Raw genomic sequence first — 19337 nt, 5'->3', positions numbered from 1 at the left:
TGTTACTTTGTGCCAGGAAGGGCTCTCAACAAGGGAAGTGTCCAGGCGTCTCGGAGTGAACCAAAGCGATGTTGTTCGGACCTGGAGGAGATACAGAGAGACAGGAATTGTCGATGACATGCCTCGCTCAGGCCGTCCAAGGGCTATTACTGCAGTGGATGACCACTACCCACGGTTTATGGTTCGGAGGACCCCTGACAGCAACGCCACCATATTGAATAATGCTTTTCGTGCAGCCACAGGACGTCGTGTTACGACTCAAACTGTGCGCAAAAGGCTGCATGATGCGTCCCCATCGTGCACATCTTGTGAATGACTTCCTTTAGGATAACGACATCGATCGACTAGAGTGGTCAGCGTATTCTCCAGACATGAACTCTATCGAACAGGCCTGGGATAGATTGAAAAGGGCTGTTTATGGACGACGTGACCCATCAACGACTCTCAGGGATCTACGCTGAATCTCCGTTGAGGAGTGGGACAATCTGGTCCAACAGTCAGTGCCTTGATGAACTTATGGATAGTATGCCACGACGAATACAGGCCTGCATTAATGAGAGTGCTACTGGGTATTAGAGATACCGGTGTGTACAGCAATCTGGAGCACCATCTTTGAAGGTCTCGCAGTATAGTGGTACAACATGCAATGTGTGGTTTTCATGAGCAGTAAAAAGGGCGGAAATGATGTTTATGTTGAGTGCCATTCCAATTTTCTGTACAGGTTTCGGAACTCTTGGAACCGAGGTGATGCAAACTTTTTTTGATGTGTGTGTATGATTACACGATTGCAGAACAATCACTGGAAGCAGTTACTGTCATAAAATATGTAGGAATATATTTACGGAGCCATTTAAAGTGTAACAGCTACATAAAACTAATCGTAATAATGGCAGTTGTTAGACTGAGATTCGTTGGAAGAATCCTTAGGAAATGTAGTCCGTCAACAAAGAAGCTCGAAGTTACGCGCGGACTTCAATGCGAGATGCTTATAATTGTTTGCACAACGAAACTTTGTCTCGAAACCTGGCAGAAAATCCAAAGGAACTCTACTCGTATGTGAAGTATGCTAGCCGCTAGACACAATCATTGCCTTCTCTGCGCTATAGCAATGGAAATTCTATCGACGATAATGCTGCAAAAGTAGAGTTACTAAACACAGTCTTCCGAAATTCCTTCACCAAAGAAGACGAAGTAAATATTCCAGAATTCGAGTCAACAACAGCTGCCAGCATGAGTAACGTAAAGTAGTCCTCGGAGTAGTGAAGCAACTTAAATCACTTAACAAAAGCAAGTCTTCTGGTCCAGACTGTATAGCAATTAGGTTCCTTTCAGAGTATGCTGATACAATAGTTCCATACTTAACAATCATATACAACCGTTCGCTCGACGAAAGATCCGTACCCAAAGACTGGAAAGTTGCACAGGTGGCACCAGTATTCAAGAAAGGTAGTAGTAGTAATCGACTAAATTACAGGCTCACATTAATGACGTCGATATGCAGCAGGATTCTATAACATATATTGTGTTCGAACATTATGAATTACCTCGAAGAAAACGGTCTATTAACACGCAGTCCACATGGATTTAGAAAAAAAAAATCGTTCTTGTGAAACACAACTAGCTCTTTAGTCACACGAAGTGTTGGGTGCTATTGACAAGAGATTTCAAATTGATTCCTTATTTCTAGATTTCCAGAAGGCTTTTGACACTGTATCAAACAACCGGCTTGTAGTGAAATTTAGTGCTTCTGGAATATCGTCAGTGAGGTCATAGTTTGTAGAAATTGACGGAAAGTCATCGAGTTAAACAGAAGTAATTTCTGGCGTTCCCCGAGGTGGTGTTACAGGCCCTTTGCTGTTCCTTATCTACATAAACGATTTAGGACACAATCTGAGCAGCCGTCTTCGGTTGTTTGCACATGACGTTGTCGTTTATCGACTAGTTAAGTCATCAGAAGATCAAAACAGATTGCAAAATGATTTAGAAAAGATATCTGTATGGTCTAAAAACTGACAGTTGACCGTAAATAACGAAAAGTGTGAGGTCATCCACATGAGTGCTAAAAGGAATCTGTTAAACTTCGATTACACGATAAATCAATCAGATCTGAAGGCCGTAAATTCAACTAAATACCTAGGAACTAGAATTACGAACAACTCGAATTGGAAAGAACACATATAAAATGTTGTGGGGAAGGCTAACCAAAGACTACGTTTTATTGGCAGAACACTTAGAAAATGTAAAGGGTCTACTAAAGAGACTGCCTACACTATGCTTGTCCGTCCTCTTTTAGAATACTGCTGCGCCGTGTAGGATACTTACCAGACAGGAGTGACGGAGTACATCGAGAAAGTTCAAAGAAGGGCAGCACGTTTTGTATTATCGCTAAATAGGGGAGAGAGTATCACTGAAATGATACAGGATTTGCGGTGGACATCATTAAAAGAAAGGCGTTTTTCGTTGCATCGGAATTTTCTCACGAATTTTCAATCAGCAACTTTCTCCTCCGAATGCGAAAATATTTTGTTGACGCGAAAACGATCATCGTAATAAAATAAGGAAAATCAGAGCTCGCATGGAAAGATATAGGTGTTGGTTTTTTCCCGCGCGCTGTACGAGATTGGAATAATAGAGAATTATTGTGAAGGTGGTTCGACGAAGCCTCTGCCAGGCACTTAAATGTGATTTGCAGAGTATCCATGTAGATGTAGGTGTAGATGTAGATGTAGAAGGTACCTTACAAAACCACCGTTGGACCAATACTTGAATATTGCTGTTCAGTATGGGATTGTTAAAGGAAACAGAGAACATTAAAAGAAGAGCAGCGCGTTTTGTCGCAGATTCATTTCGTAAGCACGAAAGTGTCACAACGATACACATCTATACTGTAAAAGCCAGCTTACGGTGTGTGGCGGAGGGTACTTTGCGTACCAGTGTCACCTACCCCTCTTTCTGTTCCAATGGCGTATGGTTCGCGGGAAGAGTAATTGCTAGTAAGCCTCTGTGTAGACTCGAATCTCTCTGATTTTATCTTGTTAGTTTCTCCGTATACATACAAGGGTATATATACAGGCAAAATAAGGTGAACACCTGTACTTACTTGGGAATGGTTTAGTAATAAGGGGTTGGACCACCATTTAACCGTAATACAGCTCCGATTCTTCGTGGAAAACTGACATATAATAATTAAATAGTCTCCAGTGGAATGTTACACCACTCTTCGATCAGCTCCTTTAACTCCTTAAGTGATGTGGGACGCGGAAATCTGCTCCTGAGTCTGCGCTCCAATACCGGCCACAAGAGTTCGATAATATTCAAGTTCGGGGACTGTGCTGGCCAGGGCAGACGATGTAGTTCAGTTGCATGCTCCTTATACCACGATTGTACTGTCCTGGCTGTGTGAATGGGTGCATTATCATCTTGAAATATGGCGTCATTCTTGAAGAACAACGTTTGGATCATTGGGTGCACCTTATCGCCTAAATGTTCACATAATCGTTGGCTGTAACACGGTCTTTGAGAATAATGATTGGACCAACAGAATACCATGAAGTGGCTGCCCGCACAATCACATTGCCACCTCTATGCTTAAACGTTCGAATCAAGCAAAGCCACGCGGAGTGGCCGCGCCGTTTGAGGCGTCCTGTCACGGACTGCGCGACTCCTTCCGCCGGAGATTCGAGTCCTCCCTGGGGCATGGCTGTCTGTGTTGTTCTTAGTATAAGTTAGTTTAGGTTAGTTCAAGTAGTGTGTAAATCTAGGGACCGAATGACCCATGCAGTTTGGTCCCTTAGAAATTCTCACACATTTGAATCAAGCAATCAGGATTGTAGGCTTCTTATGGCGTTCTCCAGACTTAAACCCGGCCAGATGTTGGAAATAATGAAAATATTGACTCGGCGGGCCATATGACGTGTTTCCACGGATCAGCCGTTCAGGATTTGTGCTCCTGTAATCAAGTTTCACGCTTCTTTTCGTTGGTTGTCGTCACTAATAGTTTCGGTATAGTAGCTCCTTCATGAATATTCGCTTTGTGGAGTTCTCAGCGGAGAGTTTTGACAGAAACAGGGTCTCGAAGATGGCTGTTGAGCTCTGCAGTCACTTTAGCCACCATAGTTTTGTGTTGTTCTGACACAATTCGTGTTAGCGTACGACGATCTCTGTCATCTAGTTTTGATTTGCGCTCAGTATTACTTTTACAGGATGCTGTCTTTCCATGTTTTGTGTAGGCTGGCATGGCTGTTGGGTGGAGACAGTTGCTCTTGAAACATTCAATTAGTTAGCTGTCTTGGTTATTGATGCTCCAGCTGATCGGGCCTCCACAATTTTCCTGGTTGAAACTCTATTAGGTCTTTCATTGCACATCGACCTCGGCCTCTGAATGCAAATACGAAGTGTGCACTGCTCATAAGCAACCTGCATTGATGCCTAGTCTGTATTGAACACGCGTAGTCCAGCGCGACACGTGCCTTACCTGTGTTGTTGACCAACAAACAGAACCATCCCAGTACTACCACTGTTCACATTATTTGGTTTATCCCCCGTACATGGGAGGAACCAATATATTGGTTGACTCTTGTACGTACGTACGCTGTTGGAACTTTAGTAGCAGACCATACCAGAACACCTCTCTTTCAGCGTCTGCCACTGATGTTGGCTATGCATCTCCGTGACGCTTTCGCGCTTACTAATCGAACCTGTAACGATACTTATTATTCTTCTTTGGGTCTTCTCTGTTTCCACTATCAGTCCTATGTGGTACACATCCCATACTGCCCAGGAGTATTCCAAAACTGATCGAACTAGTGTTTTGTAAGCCACTTCCTTTGTTGATGGACTGCACTTACTGAGGGTTCCTTTGATGAACCTCAGTATGGCATCTGCGTTACTCACGATTAATTTTACGTGGAAATTCCACTGCAAATCGTCCTGTACGCATACCCCTACATATTTTGTGGAAATAACTGCTTCCAGTGACTGTCATGCAATTTTGTCATCGTACAATAAAGGATCCTTCTGACTATGTATTCGCAATACGTTACATTTGTTTTTATGTCGAAGGCAACTACCGCTCAGCGCACCAAGCGTAGATCCTCTGCATGCCTTCCTGCATTTTACTACATTTTCACAAGTTTCTAGCGTCGCAACTTCCCTGTACGCTCCAGCAACGTAAGCGAAAACCCTCATGGAACTTTCGACGTTATCCACTAGGTGAAAAGTTATGATTCTATAATACTCCCCTAGAGCACGCCCGAGGTTACTTTTACGCCTCTAGATCTCTCTCCGTTGAGAACGACTTGCTGTTTTCTGTTTGCTAGAAAGTCTTCGGTCCAGTCACACAGGTGGTCTGATATTCTGCACGCTCGTATTTTGTTCACTGGTCGGCGTTGCGGAACTGTATCGAATGCATTCCGAAACACAAGAAGCACGGCATCTACTTGGGCGCCTGTATTTACTGCTTTCGGGGTCTCGTGGCCGAACAGAGCGAGCTGGGTTCCACACGACCGTTGTTTTCCAAACCTATGTTAGTTCCTGCAGATGAAATTTTCAGGCTCCAGAGATGTCTTAATAAGCGAGCATGAAACAAGTACCAAAATTCTATTACAGACCGACGCCTGAGATATAGGCCTATAGTTTCGTGCGTCTGTTTGACAATTCTTCTTGAAAACGAGAAAGACCTGCGCTTTTTTTCCAATCGTTAGGAATGCTTCGTTACTTCAGAGACCTATGGTATACTGCACCTAGAAGAGGAGAAAGTTCTTTCGCATTCTCTACTGTAGAATCGTACTGGTATCCCCCAGGTCCAGTGACCTTTCCCCTGTTGAGGGATTTCATTTTCTTTCTTATCCTTTGGTCACTTATATCGAGACCTGTCATTTTGTTGTTCGTGCGACGATGTAAAGGAGAAACTACAGTGCGATCATCCTCTGTGAAACAATTTTGGTAAAAAGGCGTTTAGTATTTCGGCCTTCCCCGTTTCAACCTCTGTTTCAATGCCATTGTGGTCATAGAGTGTTTGGACAGAGTGTTCTCAAGGAACTTGAATCAAAAATACTGATTTTTTTTGTTGGTGGATGAAATAAACTTCGCAAGAGTTGCATATAAAATGATGCCATTCGTGTAAACAATTTTTAATCCAGTAAATAGATTTGACTGCAACCTCAACTGCGAGTAGAGGGACGAAAAAGAAATTATAGCTTGTACTTAGTTTCATTTATTTTCCGATTCAGCTTTAGGGTGCGAACAGTAGTATTATAAAGTTACCGTCTGCGACGAATTTCCCGTTTTTTCCATGAAATGTCGATGTAAATTGTCATTATTTTCTTTTCAGATATATCGATATCAAAATTACAATATCCTGTGCCGATATTTATATTTTATATTTTTTTCGAAAATTTCCGGTAAGTATTTGAAATTGCTATTTTGAAATTGTGGTAGAACATAATTTTACTTTACTGTGTGAAGGAATCTTATTATTTTGTGAACTTTCATCACGCCCAATCTTTCTCTTTGTGTGAAGTAAGGTGGCGGTTCTGCCAGCAGAAACTCCACTGTTTAATCACCATGTAGTGTTGACACTAAAACTGCTAGGTCGCTAGCGTTTGCACAAATAAAAAAACCGGGTTGTCAACATTAAATGTTCCGGACAAAGGCGATATGTGACGAAACCGAGCGACGGACCCATCGGACACCATTTATTGTGGCACTTAAAGCAGGTACCATGGTTAGCAAAATTGTTATCGACAAGCGTGAACGTACATCGTTTTCCTTTCAGTTCTTACTCAGAGGGGGATAAGCGGGTTGCTAGCTTGTCGTTGTGCAGAATATCTAATAAAAATCAATACTTAAATATACAGCTCTAAAACCGGCAGTATATTTACAATTTTATAGACCGGTAAATATTTTTTCAGCCAATACGTCGATATATCGGAATTTTTTTTCGATATGTCGATTGGCTATGACGATGTTTCTTTAAATATCGATATATCGGATACACGATAATTAAAAAAATATTAATAGTCCTAGTTGGGTGTTAATCTTCGATGCTCTTTCTTTAACTGTTTTAGGCCAACGACAAGCACGAATATGGAAGAGCACAAAAGCTCTCAATATAATTACAGAAGTTTGTCACCGGCATATCTAAGACGTTATCTTCATGAGTTGGTTCTCTGTATAACTTTTAACGGTAATTTTCGGATAAGGCACTTAAACAGTACGGCAAAATATTACTTTCGACTTCATTGAAGGTTTCTCGCATTCTTCTCCTTACGCTCATATTTCGCTTCGTTCAGCTTCTGCTTGTCAGGCCTCCCTTAAATCTGCAATGAAACTCACTCTGCCTTTGTAGCAACGGACATGACTACTGAACTACGGTAGATATTTCCTATCCCGTTCGCGACACATGTTGGTTTAACGCGTACTTCTAAAAAAGGCTGTGACAGTTGCTTTGCTGGATACCTGCCCACTGCATGAGAAGTGACTTTAATGCGTCACACTTGCTTGTGCTGCAGGTGAACTGCGTCTTTCAGGACTCAAGAGTGTCAGCCTGGTTTGTTATCGCCTAGCATAATGTTGTGACACTGGCCAGGTGCCGAGGATTAGCACACATCTCGTAAATGCCGTGTTAATTGTTACCAGCCAGGCCACGGACAGCACCGAGAGGCAGACATCGCCGAGTAAAGAGGGCGTGATACAAACAAAACAGCACGATCTACAACACAATTTCTGTTTTTATGTTCTGTGGCTTTTCTGATTTTTTTTAAAAAAAATTGTTGACATTTATCTTGTACCATACAGTTAGCTTATTTCTACACAGAATGTACAGGTATTACACAACATTACTGTTAGAAATTCTTTGTTTCTTTGCACACACACACACACACACACACACACACACACATACATACGCACACACACACACACACACACACACACACACAGATATATATATATATATATATATATATATATATATATATATATGTTGAAGACAGAAAGTACACAGTTACAGATAGAGATAAATGACATATAGTAGCCGGACGGTGTGGCCGAGCGGCCCTAGACGCTACAGCTGCACACAGCACAGCCATGATCAGATAGCTGTGTAATTTGTGTGTTAGAGAAATATGGTACCGATGTGTAAAGTTGTATAAGCAAATACCATATTAGCTAGGGTTCCTTGTGGTTGCCACACACATGGTACACAAAGTAGGCGTGTACCCCCCCTGAGGATTAATGTAATTATACCCTCAGGTGTTATAGATTACAGCAATGGAATGAAATGTATCACGGAAAACTTTCTTTGTAATTCAAAAATCTTTAAAAATAAATGTTTTAAGTATAAAATTAATCACTCAAATACGTGTACTGTAGCGCTAAACTGTGCGTCTTGTAAGATAATCTCTGTGGAAGTGTCGTAGTTATCGTCCTCCGAAAGCTAAGTTCTGCAGAAGTCAATGTACTTACCTCATCATAAACGAAAAGTGAAAATCTTTGCGTATAGATATCGTAGTTATTATGCTTATTGGCGTGATGAAGAAAGTACTGTACAGTAACGTATTGTTGCGCCACGAAAAAGGCTGTCTCATTGTTGCTATACCTCAAAAGTTACTACTAAAACATGTTTTTCTTTCCAGAAGAATTCAGAAAACTGTGCAGATATAAAACAGATACACCGCAAAAGCAACATTGTAAATTGTCACTCATTAGTAGCGTCGTGATAAAAATCGTGTAGCTGTCACATAAACTAATCTCTGTGTCATCTGGTATCTCTCAGAAAGCACTTTAAATTCAGAATGTATTTTCAAATACACCAAAATGTTGCATTAAAATCTCATTAGCAGTACTGGTAAATGTTCTAAGTATGTGAGCGTTATAGTCGTTACGTAATCGTGCAACAAACAAGCAAGAATGCACACACACAATAACACTGTGTCGTCTGTCCACAATAACAATGCATTCGTAATTTCTGTTTAAATAAGTTCTCTTGGTTCTTGACTGGATATTTAACTTCAAACATTGTTGTATGTTAACAGATTCTAAGTCTGACAAAGCATACTAGCAATGTAAAGTGAAAACTTATGTGGCAAAGACAAAGTTAAAAAGCTGATTATCTTTCAATAAACGGTTTTACATGTGAAATGTGGTGCAAGCCTTTACTCTTCCTACTATGCAAAGCTCGAGCTTCAACGGAATTATCATGTCGTATACGTCGGTAAAGAATACTGGAATTTTTCTCAAGGTTAGCGTCTATGTTATTTTTCTCTGAGCCAGCCGGCGCACACGGCTGCCTGCGGTGCGAGTCATTGTCTGTCTCTTTGTTGGCGCGCGCCGTTATTGGGATTAGGAGACCTAACTTCTACAAATTCACTTTGACGGGAAGGCCCTGCCCTGTTTGAAGCTCGCCAGTTCTGATGGAATTCAGGTCTGTCGTTTTGTCGGTAGTTTACACAGTTTCTTTCTTGTCGGCCACGTGGTGGAGAATTTCTCCCTGAATCGTAACTGCGTGCTGAACTGTTGCGTCTGAAATTATTCTGCCTCCCTTGACAATAATAGTTCTGGTTACCATATTGTCTATTTCTATGGTTATCTCTGTCATATTCATTTCTACGGAAATGCGATCTTTCTCTGTAACTATTATTCTGCCAGCGGTTGTCATAAGGGTGGTGTCTGTTTTGGTCACGATTTGTGTTGTGAGAATAGCCTTGTCGTGTCCAGTTATTACTTCTGTCGTCACGGAATTGTGACGGATGTTGTGACCTGTAGTGATTGTTTTCCTGTTTTCGCATCCCGCGACTGTCTGTGTCAATTGCTAATTCTTGTAAGAGTCCTTGAAAAGCTTCAATGTCGTCTTTGCAACGCCCTGCCAAAATAATGTGTCGTAAATGTTCAGGTAATTTGATTAAGCAAATGCGGATGAGTTCTGAGGAGCAGTATGGGTTTGAAAGATACTGATTCTTATGCAACATGTCTTCAAAATATTTCATAAGACTGGAAAATTCAGATTGTTCGAAACGTTTCATCATTATGATGCTATGTTTTACTCGGTCTTGTGTGGCTTGAGACCAATATGCTGAGAGGAAGGCATGGTAAAACTCTCCTTCACTGTGGCAATCGTGAATTACCGATCGCATTCTTACAGCTGGTTCATTCTCCAAGTAGCCACACATAAATTCTAATCTGTGTTCTAATGACCAGTTGGGAGGAAAACAATGCGAGAATTGATGGAGCCATGTTTGTGGATGAATGTCGTTGCCAGAATTCTTAAATGTTTTGAATTTACTTGTAGTAATGAACAGCTTATAGTCAAAATCATCATGTCGGCGAGTAGCATATCGGTCATTGTTAGGTCGTGTCGGCCGTTCCATATCAAAATTCGGTGCACATTGCCAATTTCTTTCATAACTTCCGAAATGCCCTGTGTTATTATTTTGTGGCTGTTCCGTATTTCTGTGTCCCTCTTCCCGTATTGGGGTGCGAGTGTCCTCTGAAATACCTAATTCTTGTACTACCTGTGTCAGCTGATCTTGTACTTCCCGGATTTCTCTTTTGTACTGTGTATTGATTTGATTTTGATTCTGTTTGAATTTTCTAATTTGTTCATACTCTTCTGTGTCAGTGAAGGCTACAGGTCTTGTGTCATTCAGATCATCATCTACCTTTGTAGATAAGTTAGTGACCTGATCCGAAAGTTCAGCTACTTTCTCCGAAGTGAACACATTTCCTCAGTGTGTTTTTCTGAACCAAGTTTCAGAGTCTCCATTTGTGTTGAAATCGAATCTACTGTGTCCTTTAAGTTTTCCTGAGTTATTGCAAGTTGCGTAACCGAATCGGTAGATGCAACAGAGTCAATTTTAGCCCACAAGGTCTCATGATTTTCATGAACAATGGTTTGCAGTTCTTTTATGGCTGCTTCGTGATTCTGTAATGCATTTTCATGCCGCGAAAAAATAGGTTGACAATGCTCACAAATTTGTGTTTTTACGTCATTACAGACTTTTTGACATTTCGATTCAATGTTATGTAACTCAGTAGTTAAATCTTCACGTGTTTGTTCAAGTGTGGTGTCTAACTTTTGAAGATTTTGTTCCATTGTGTCTAACTGTTGCTGTGTTTGTCTCTGATGTTGTTCCATTGTGTCTAACTTTCGAAGATTTTGTTCCATTGTGTCTAACTTTTGAAGCTTTTGCTGTGTTTGTCCCATTTGCTGTATTAATTGTAATAACAATGCACTGGTGTCTGGAACATGTTCCTCAGTGCTTTTCGGCAGTGAATTTGCACCGGAAACATTCACATTTTGACAAGCAGAAAATGTGTCTTGACTTATTTGAGAAAATGGTGAGGATCCAAAACCTGAATCTACAGTATTTGCGAGATTGTTTCCTGTCATTTCGGATTCCTGAGGCGAGCTGTTGCCGACCGATCGATCGATAATGCTTCCCTGTTCTCTAATTGTTTCACTGTCTACACCATTGTTTGCCGCCCGCTCCATTTCCCTATGCACAATTACCAAATTAGTACTTTGAACATTAGTTAATTCATTACTCTGCGGCGCTAACACACTGCTTTCGTCTTCACTGTCATTTCTCAATTTACTTTGGAGCCTAGTATTACGTTTTTCACACGCCATTATTGTCACAATATTTCACGATAACACAGAAAAGCACAATTTGAAGAGCAAAAATAAGAGAACACATTAACATAGCACTGAAAATAATATCTAGTTAATTGCAGCTGCGAAATACTTGGTGCAAATCTACATGCATGCCACAATTGCTTTACTGTACAACAATGAAAGACTGCAACTACAAAGGAGATTTTCTCTACAATTACACGCTAGCAATAAACAAAAGCTACACTAATTACACAAACAACAAGAAAAAAAAAAATCGGAAGATTTCAGTGAGGTATCCTGGCAGGGTCGCCATATGAAACGTCCCCTTTTGAACAATTATACACGACTGTCCTTAAACTGACACACAATATTTTGTTAGCGCAACGCAATCTGACTTTCAAAATTCCCTACAAAAGAATGGCCCTGACTAACATTAAACTATACCTTTCACAAATCACTTACCTCACAAAAATCTTCGCTGCTCAAGCTACTGCAATACAGCGAGCGCCACTACTGCCAGCTAAATAAAAGATTCAAACTATGGAAGGCACTAATTACTGATAGGGATAGTTAGCAAATGAAAGATATTAATAGAGAACAAACAATGTATTTACCTTAATATCATCATATATAAATATAGCAGTTCATGACAAATTTCAAAACTCCGCCATCTCTCTCCCCACATCCACCACTGCTGGCGGCTCACCTCCAACTGTGCAACGCTACGCGCTGTTCACAGCCAGCTGCCTAACACTACAATGGCGAGTATTACAACAATGCAAAGCAGCCACAGACTGCACACAGCACAGCCAGTGATTTTCATACAGAGGTGGCGTTACCAATAAAAAACCTAAACAGCCTACTTACAATAGTAATTGTAAAATAAAATGCTACAGAATGATTCCGTGTTTCTAACGAGAGCGTCACACAGGTTGATAATGGATGACCAAGCTTTACAAGTTCTCGTAAAAGGACTGTAGTACTTCCACGTGCTCTGAGGCACCCAAAGAGAATGTGATCTGTGTCCTCTTCTTCTGCACAACAGCGGAAATTGTCTGTGGGATGTGCAGCCAGTGAAGATGTTTACGGAAACACCCATCGTTAAATTTAAGTCCTGCTATTAGAGAGGCATCGTGTCATGAAACTGAATGTGTATTGGGTTTCGTGGAATAGCCTTTGTGTCTTGTTGTTTCCTCCTATTCCTGTTGCCAGTTTTCTACCATGCCTCTTCTGTAGTACATATCGGGTCGGTACAACGTATTTTGGATTGTAGCCCTGTCACTGTAGTTTCTTTGGATAAGCAGTTGACAGGTCAGCTGCCAGTGATTGCACAGTGTGATTTTACCCAAGCGAAATTAACGGAATGGCCTTCTTCACGCATGGATTCCGGCACTTCGGTAATCTTATATACAATGGGATTTTCATTCAAACAGGCGCTAATATTTTTAAATACTATTAGAGCGGATGAGTGGGAAATACAGAGATACTATTATCTACGAGCAGAAATTTAATGCTTCCAGTATCGAAACAAGTTCAGCGGTCGTGATACTTGCGTCTTTTGGTAGTTTGGATAGCCCGGACTTCAGCAAATAATGTATGTAGTACGCCTTTCCAATTGAGTCACTGGTTTTGGTACAGCCAGTATAGATATGCACTGGTGTGCAACTCTTAAAAATTAAAATACCTTCCGCATGCTGTGTCACAGCCGACTGACATAGCTCCATGAAACCACTACGGTATAGTATAGAAGCCAACTGAAAGAAATACACAATGAGTGAACAAACATGGGACTTATCCAGAATGAAATTTTCACTCTGCAGCCGAGTGTGCGCTGATATGAAACTTCCTGGCAGATTAAAACTGTGTGCCGGGCAGAAACTCGAACTCGGGACCTTTGCCTACCGCGGGCAAGTGCTCTACCAACTGAGCTACCCAAGCACGACTCACGACCCGTCCTCACAGCTTTTAATTCCGCCAGTACCTCGTCTCCTACCTTCCAAACTTCGCAGAAGCTCTCCTGCATACCTTGCAAAACTAGCACTCCTGGAAGAAAGGATATTGCAGAGACATGGCTTAGCCACAGCCTAGGGGAAGTTTCCAGAATGAATTTTTCACTCTGCAGCGGAGTGTGCGCTGATATGAAACTTCCTGGCAGATTAAAACTGTGTGCCGGACCGAGACTCGAACTCGGGACCTTTGCCTTCCGCGGGCAAGTGCTCTACCAACTGAGCTACCCAAGCACGACTCAAGACCCGTCCTCACAGCTTTTAATTCCGCTCCTACCTTCCAAACTTCGCAAAAGCTCTCCTGCAGGAGGCAAAGGTCCCGAGTTCGAGTCTCGGTCTGGCACACAGTTTTAATCTGCCAGGAAGTTTCATGGGACTTTTGTTCAAAGTCAGTAACTACACTGAAGTCACCGTGATTCATGTTGGTTCCCAGGACGTTAAAAAAGGCGAGAAATGGTTCTTGATAAGGTGTCTGATCACCACGGGTAGCGATGCATGCTTACAACATCCTCCCTTGCTGACCACAAGCTAGGTGAGAAGTTCTCGTAGTAATGGGTTCCATGCTTCCACCAGTGCGGGTGACAACTCAGGATGGTCGTTGGTGCACGCGGACGTGCTGCAGTACGTCTTCACAACGCATACCACACATACTCGATGGAATTCAAGTCGAAGAAACGGAAAAAATGGCTCTGAGCACTATGGGACTCAACATCTTAGGTCATAAGTCCCCTAGAACTCAGAACTACTTAAACCTAACTAACCTAAGGACATCACACACACCCATGCCCGAGGCAGGATTCGAACCTGCGACCGTAGCAGTCCCGCGGTTCCGGACTGCAGCGCCAGAACAGCACGGCCACAGCGGCCGGCGAAGAAACGGACAGGCCAGACCATTCGTCGAATATCATTTCGTTCCTGCACTGTACGAAGCTGTCGCACATTGTCATCCAAAAATAATGAAGACAGGGACGAATGCGTCTATGAAAACACGCACATGTTGAAGAATACGGTGTCAGAATAACATCGAACAGCGAGTTGCCGTTGTTCAAAGGCTGGGAGATCAGTACGAGAATGCAGCATTACACCTCCACAGATCATACACCTCGACCACCAGAGCGATCATATTCGACAATGTTCCTGAGTGCCTTACTGCCCCCCCCCCCCCCCTCTCGCCATAGAATGGCACGTCCAGCAGTGTCGAACATGACCGTTTTGGTGGACCAGGTGTTGTGGTCTGGGAATGCACAATGTTGTATGGGCGTACAGACCTCCAAATCTCTGAACACAGAGCACTCACCGCTCAACGTTGTTGTGACACTGTACTCCTTCCCCATGGCGTCTTTTCAGTGGTACACTCGGCCCTCACTTCATTTTTGTAGACGACAACGCTCGACCGCAACGAACAGCTCAGGTGCAGGAGCTCTTCCAACGAGATTATATTCGGCGAATGGACATTCCTGCCCGTTCCCCTGACTTGAATCCCCACGAGTACGTGTGGATGCGTTGGGGAGACGTACTCCAGCACGTCCACATGCACCAACGATTATGTATCAGTTGTCAACTGCGCTGATGGAGGAATGGAAAGCCCTGCCACAACACTATGACCAACATGGATGCACTTTGCAGGGCCTACTTTGACATCCGGTGTGACAACACACCGTAATACACTATTAACAACCATGTCGTGCCTTTTTTAATGTCCAGGGCCGGCCGCTGTGGCCGAGCGGTTCTAGGCGCTTCAGTCCGGAACCGCGCTGCTGCTGCGGTCGCAGGTTCGAATCCTGCCTCGGGCATGAGTGTGTGTTATGTCCTTAGGTTAGTTAGGTTTAAGTAGTTCTAAGTTCTAGGGGACTAATGACCTCAGCAGTTGAGTCCCATAGTGCTTAGAGCCATTTAAACTATTTTTGTAATGTCCAGGGGGCTATCATGAATCGCGGTGACTTCAGTGTAATTATTATCATTGAATGAAAGTGTTATTTCTTGTCGTCTCGTTGCGTATTTCTTCCAGTTACTTCTGTGCTATACTATAGCAGTTCTTTCTGTGTACGGTCCCAGTTTCATCGAGCTATGTTACTCGGCAGTGACAGCGGTCAAGTGGTTAGCGTTGCTGTGCTGTCTCTGGATCACGGTCTCCTGGGTTCGATTCCTGGCCGGGTCGGGGATTTTCTTCGCCCGGGCACTTGGTGTTTGTGTTGCCCTCATCATTTCATCGTCATTCGGGAAAGTGGCGAGACTAGACAAAGAAAAGATTGGGAATTTGTACGGGCGCTCGTAACCTCGCAGTTTAGTGCCCTACGAACTAAATATCATCATCATCATCAGTCTGCCCCCGGTAGCCGAGTGGTCTGCGCGACAGAATGTCAATCCTAAGGGTCCAGGTTCGGAGATTTTCTCCGCTCAGGGACTGGGTGTTGGGTTGTCCTAATCATCATAATTTCATCACCATCGACGCGCAAGTCGCCGAAGTGGTGTCAAACCGTAAAGACTTGCACCTGGCGAACGGTCTACCCGACGGGAGGCCCTAGTCACACGATATTTCCTATCATCATCGTCGACAGCGACACATCACGCAAAAGTTACTTTCACCCATACGTTATGCACAACCGTGTAGGTTGCCTCCGGATGCTATCTTATAAACTGCGCCAAAGTTTTATTATTGATGTGGGCCTCATGCTCAAACGTAACGCCAGTTACTGCGTTCACGTGCCAAAACTATTTAATTTAGGTACCCTAATGAAGTTCCTTGAAACCTCCCGAGTATCTAAGTACGCTTGGACTAAGGGAGAAAGAGTTCTAGTGATCCAGAAGCGCCTAGTTAAGCACTGTATAGATGATCGATTGCAGCTTGATAATTTGTATTGATTCCTTTTCAGTTGAAATTTTGCACAGACGTACCACCATCGTAGATGTATAGGTTCATGTGCTTCAATCAAGGGTACGTTGGTAGAGGTGGAGCGCGTTGCTTCAACTGAAGATCTCAACTCTTTATATTGGAATTTATTAATTCTGCTGAGATACGTGACTGTCAGGGGCAGATCAATAACAACCACTTTCTTAATCAGTGATAGGACGTACCATCATACGTTAAAGCGTTAGTGCTGTACCAACGTTCAAGCCCCACACAAGTCACGTCATAGGTCTGATTATGTTGACAGCAATTTCATATTTTTTAGTTACATGTTTTCTGTACACCTTAGGTTAGCTTACGCTCGATGAAGAGTCCCAGGTAGCCTTAATGACGGCTTCCACTCTCGTAGGCATACGTTCAATCAGGTACTGGAAGGTTTCTTGTGGAATGGCAGCCCTTTCTTCACGGAGTGCTGCACTGAGGTGAGGTGTCGATGTCAGATACTGGGTTGTAAGGCGTACCCAGGAGCAGATATAGACTCAGATCACTTAGAACTACTTAAACCTAACTAACCTAAGGACATTACACAACACCCAGTCATCACGAGGCGGAGAAAATCCCTGACCCCGCCGGGAATCGAACCCGGGAACCCGGGCGTGGGAAGCGAGAACGCTACCGCACGACCACGAGCTGCGGACGACTCGTAGAACGTTATCCTTTCGTTGATTATTCAATCTTTTTCTCATGGTAACCTCCCCCTCCGTTCATTCGAGATGATCACAGCACTAGCAATCACACGCACCTTAATTCTTCTGTCATCTATCACCATATCACAGATTTTATCAATTATTTCTGGAGTCGTAAGACCCACAGGGCGTCCAGAAGGTTCAGCATCAGTTGTGCCCATATGGCCACAACGAAAATTTTGAAACCACTTTTAAACTGTTATAATCGAAGGTGCAGGGTCACCGTAATGTTTATCAAGCTTCTCTTTAGTCTCCTGAGGCGTTTTGCCTTTCATAAAGTAATGTTTAATCACCACACTAAATTCTTTTTCGTACATTTTTTGACAATCACTCGACTTCCTTGGTTCACACGAACGCCAAACACAAAGAAATAGACCAATATGGCTGAAACGTGGTGTGCGCATTTTCCAAAGATGCTACTAACTAAAAATGAACTCGATACGACCCCGTGGTGACATTTCTCGGACTTTTCAAACGCCCTCGTATACTGAAAAGTGACAAAATTTGTTCCAAATGATTTATTTTGATGAGGTACTTTACAAGTATACAAAACAGAAATAAAGGAAAAGTTGACATGTATGCAGGGTTTGGAAAAAATAATATGAACGCCATGAAATATACACTTAGTGATCAAAAGTATCCGGACACCCCCAAAAACATATGTTTTTCATACTAGGTGCACTATGATACCACCTACTGCCAGGTCCTCCGCATCAGCGACCTCAGTTGTCATTAGATATCGTGAGATGTCCTCACGGACTTCCAACGCAGTCAGGTGATTGGGTGTCACTTGTGTCACATGTCTGACCGCGAGATTTCCACACTCTTAAACATCTCTAGGTCCACTGTTTCCTACAAAGATCGCCAACAGTTGAAGAGGGTCGAAATGTGTAATAGGCAGACATCTTTCCAGATCTTCACACAGGAATTCCAAACTGCATCAGGATCCACTGCAAGTACTATGACAGTTAGGCGGAAGGTGAGAAAACTTGGATTTCATGGTCGAGTGGCTGCTCATACGCCACACATCACGCCGGTAAATGCCAAACGACGCCCAGCTTGGTGTAAGGAGCGTGAACATTGGGCGATTGAGCAGTGGAAAAACGCTGTGTGGAGTGACGAATTGCGGTACACAATGTGGCGATCCGATTACAGGGAGTGGGCATGGCTAATGCCTGGTGAACGTCATCTGCCAGCGTGTGTAGTGCCAACAGTAAAATTCGGAGTCAGTGGCGCGGTGGTCTAGCGGTTCTGGCGCTGCAGTCCGGAACCGCGGGACTGCTACGGTCGCAGGTTCGAATCCTGCCTCGGGCATGGGTGTGTGTGCTGTCCTTAGGTTAGTTAGGTTTAAGTAGTTCTAAGTTCTAGGGGACTTATGACCTAAGATGTTGAGTCCCATAGTGCTCAGAGCCATTTGAACCATTTTTTCGGAGTCAGTGGTGTCATGGTATGGTCGTGTTTTTCATGGAGGGGGCTTGCACCCCTTGTTGTTTGGCGTGGCACTCACACAGCACAGGCCTTCATTGATGTTTTAAGCACCTTCTTGCTTCCCACTGTTGAAGAGCAATTCGGGGATGGCGATTGCATCTTTCAACACGATCGAGCACCTGTTCATAATGCACGGCCTGTGGAGGAGTGGTTACACGACAATAACATCCTTGTAATGGACTGGCCAGCACCGAGTCCTGATCTGAATCCTTTTTTTTTTTCATCAGTCTACTGACTGGTTTGATGCGGCCCGCCACAAATTCCTTTCCTGTGCTAACCTCTTCATCTCAGAGTAGCACTTGCAACCTACGTCCTCAATTATTTGCTTGACGTATTCCAATCTCTGTCTTCCTCTACAGTTTTTGCCCTCTACAGCTCCCTCTAGTACCATGGAAGTCATTCCCTCATGTCTTAGCAGATGTCCTATCATCCTGTCCCTTCTCCTTATCAGTGTTTTCCACATATTCCTTTCCTCTCCGATTCTGCGTAGAACCTCCTCATTCCTTACCTTATCAGTCCACCTAATTTTCAACCTTCGTCTATAGCACCACATCTCAAATGCTTCGATTCTCTTCTGTTCCGGTTTTCCCACAGTCCATGTTTCACTACCATACAATGCTGTACTCCAGATGTAC

The 19337-nt window shown here is 43.1% G+C and overlaps 1 non-coding gene across 1 annotated transcript; it reads right to left on the bottom strand.

Annotated features, from left to right (window-relative positions):
• Window positions 1-13780: 13780 nt before the first annotated feature.
• On the bottom strand, window positions 13781-13855 carry Trnap-cgg (transfer RNA proline (anticodon CGG)). Its single transcript has one exon. It is a non-coding gene; the product is annotated as a tRNA-Pro (tRNA).
• Between the last annotated feature and the right edge of the window lie 5482 nt (window positions 13856-19337).

The sequence above is a fragment of the Schistocerca serialis genome, chromosome 4 (genome assembly GCF_023864345.2).
Source record: "Schistocerca serialis cubense isolate TAMUIC-IGC-003099 chromosome 4, iqSchSeri2.2, whole genome shotgun sequence".
In the NCBI taxonomy this organism is placed as follows: domain Eukaryota; kingdom Metazoa; phylum Arthropoda; class Insecta; order Orthoptera; family Acrididae; genus Schistocerca; species Schistocerca serialis.
This window is presented reverse-complemented; position numbering and strand designations above follow the sequence as displayed.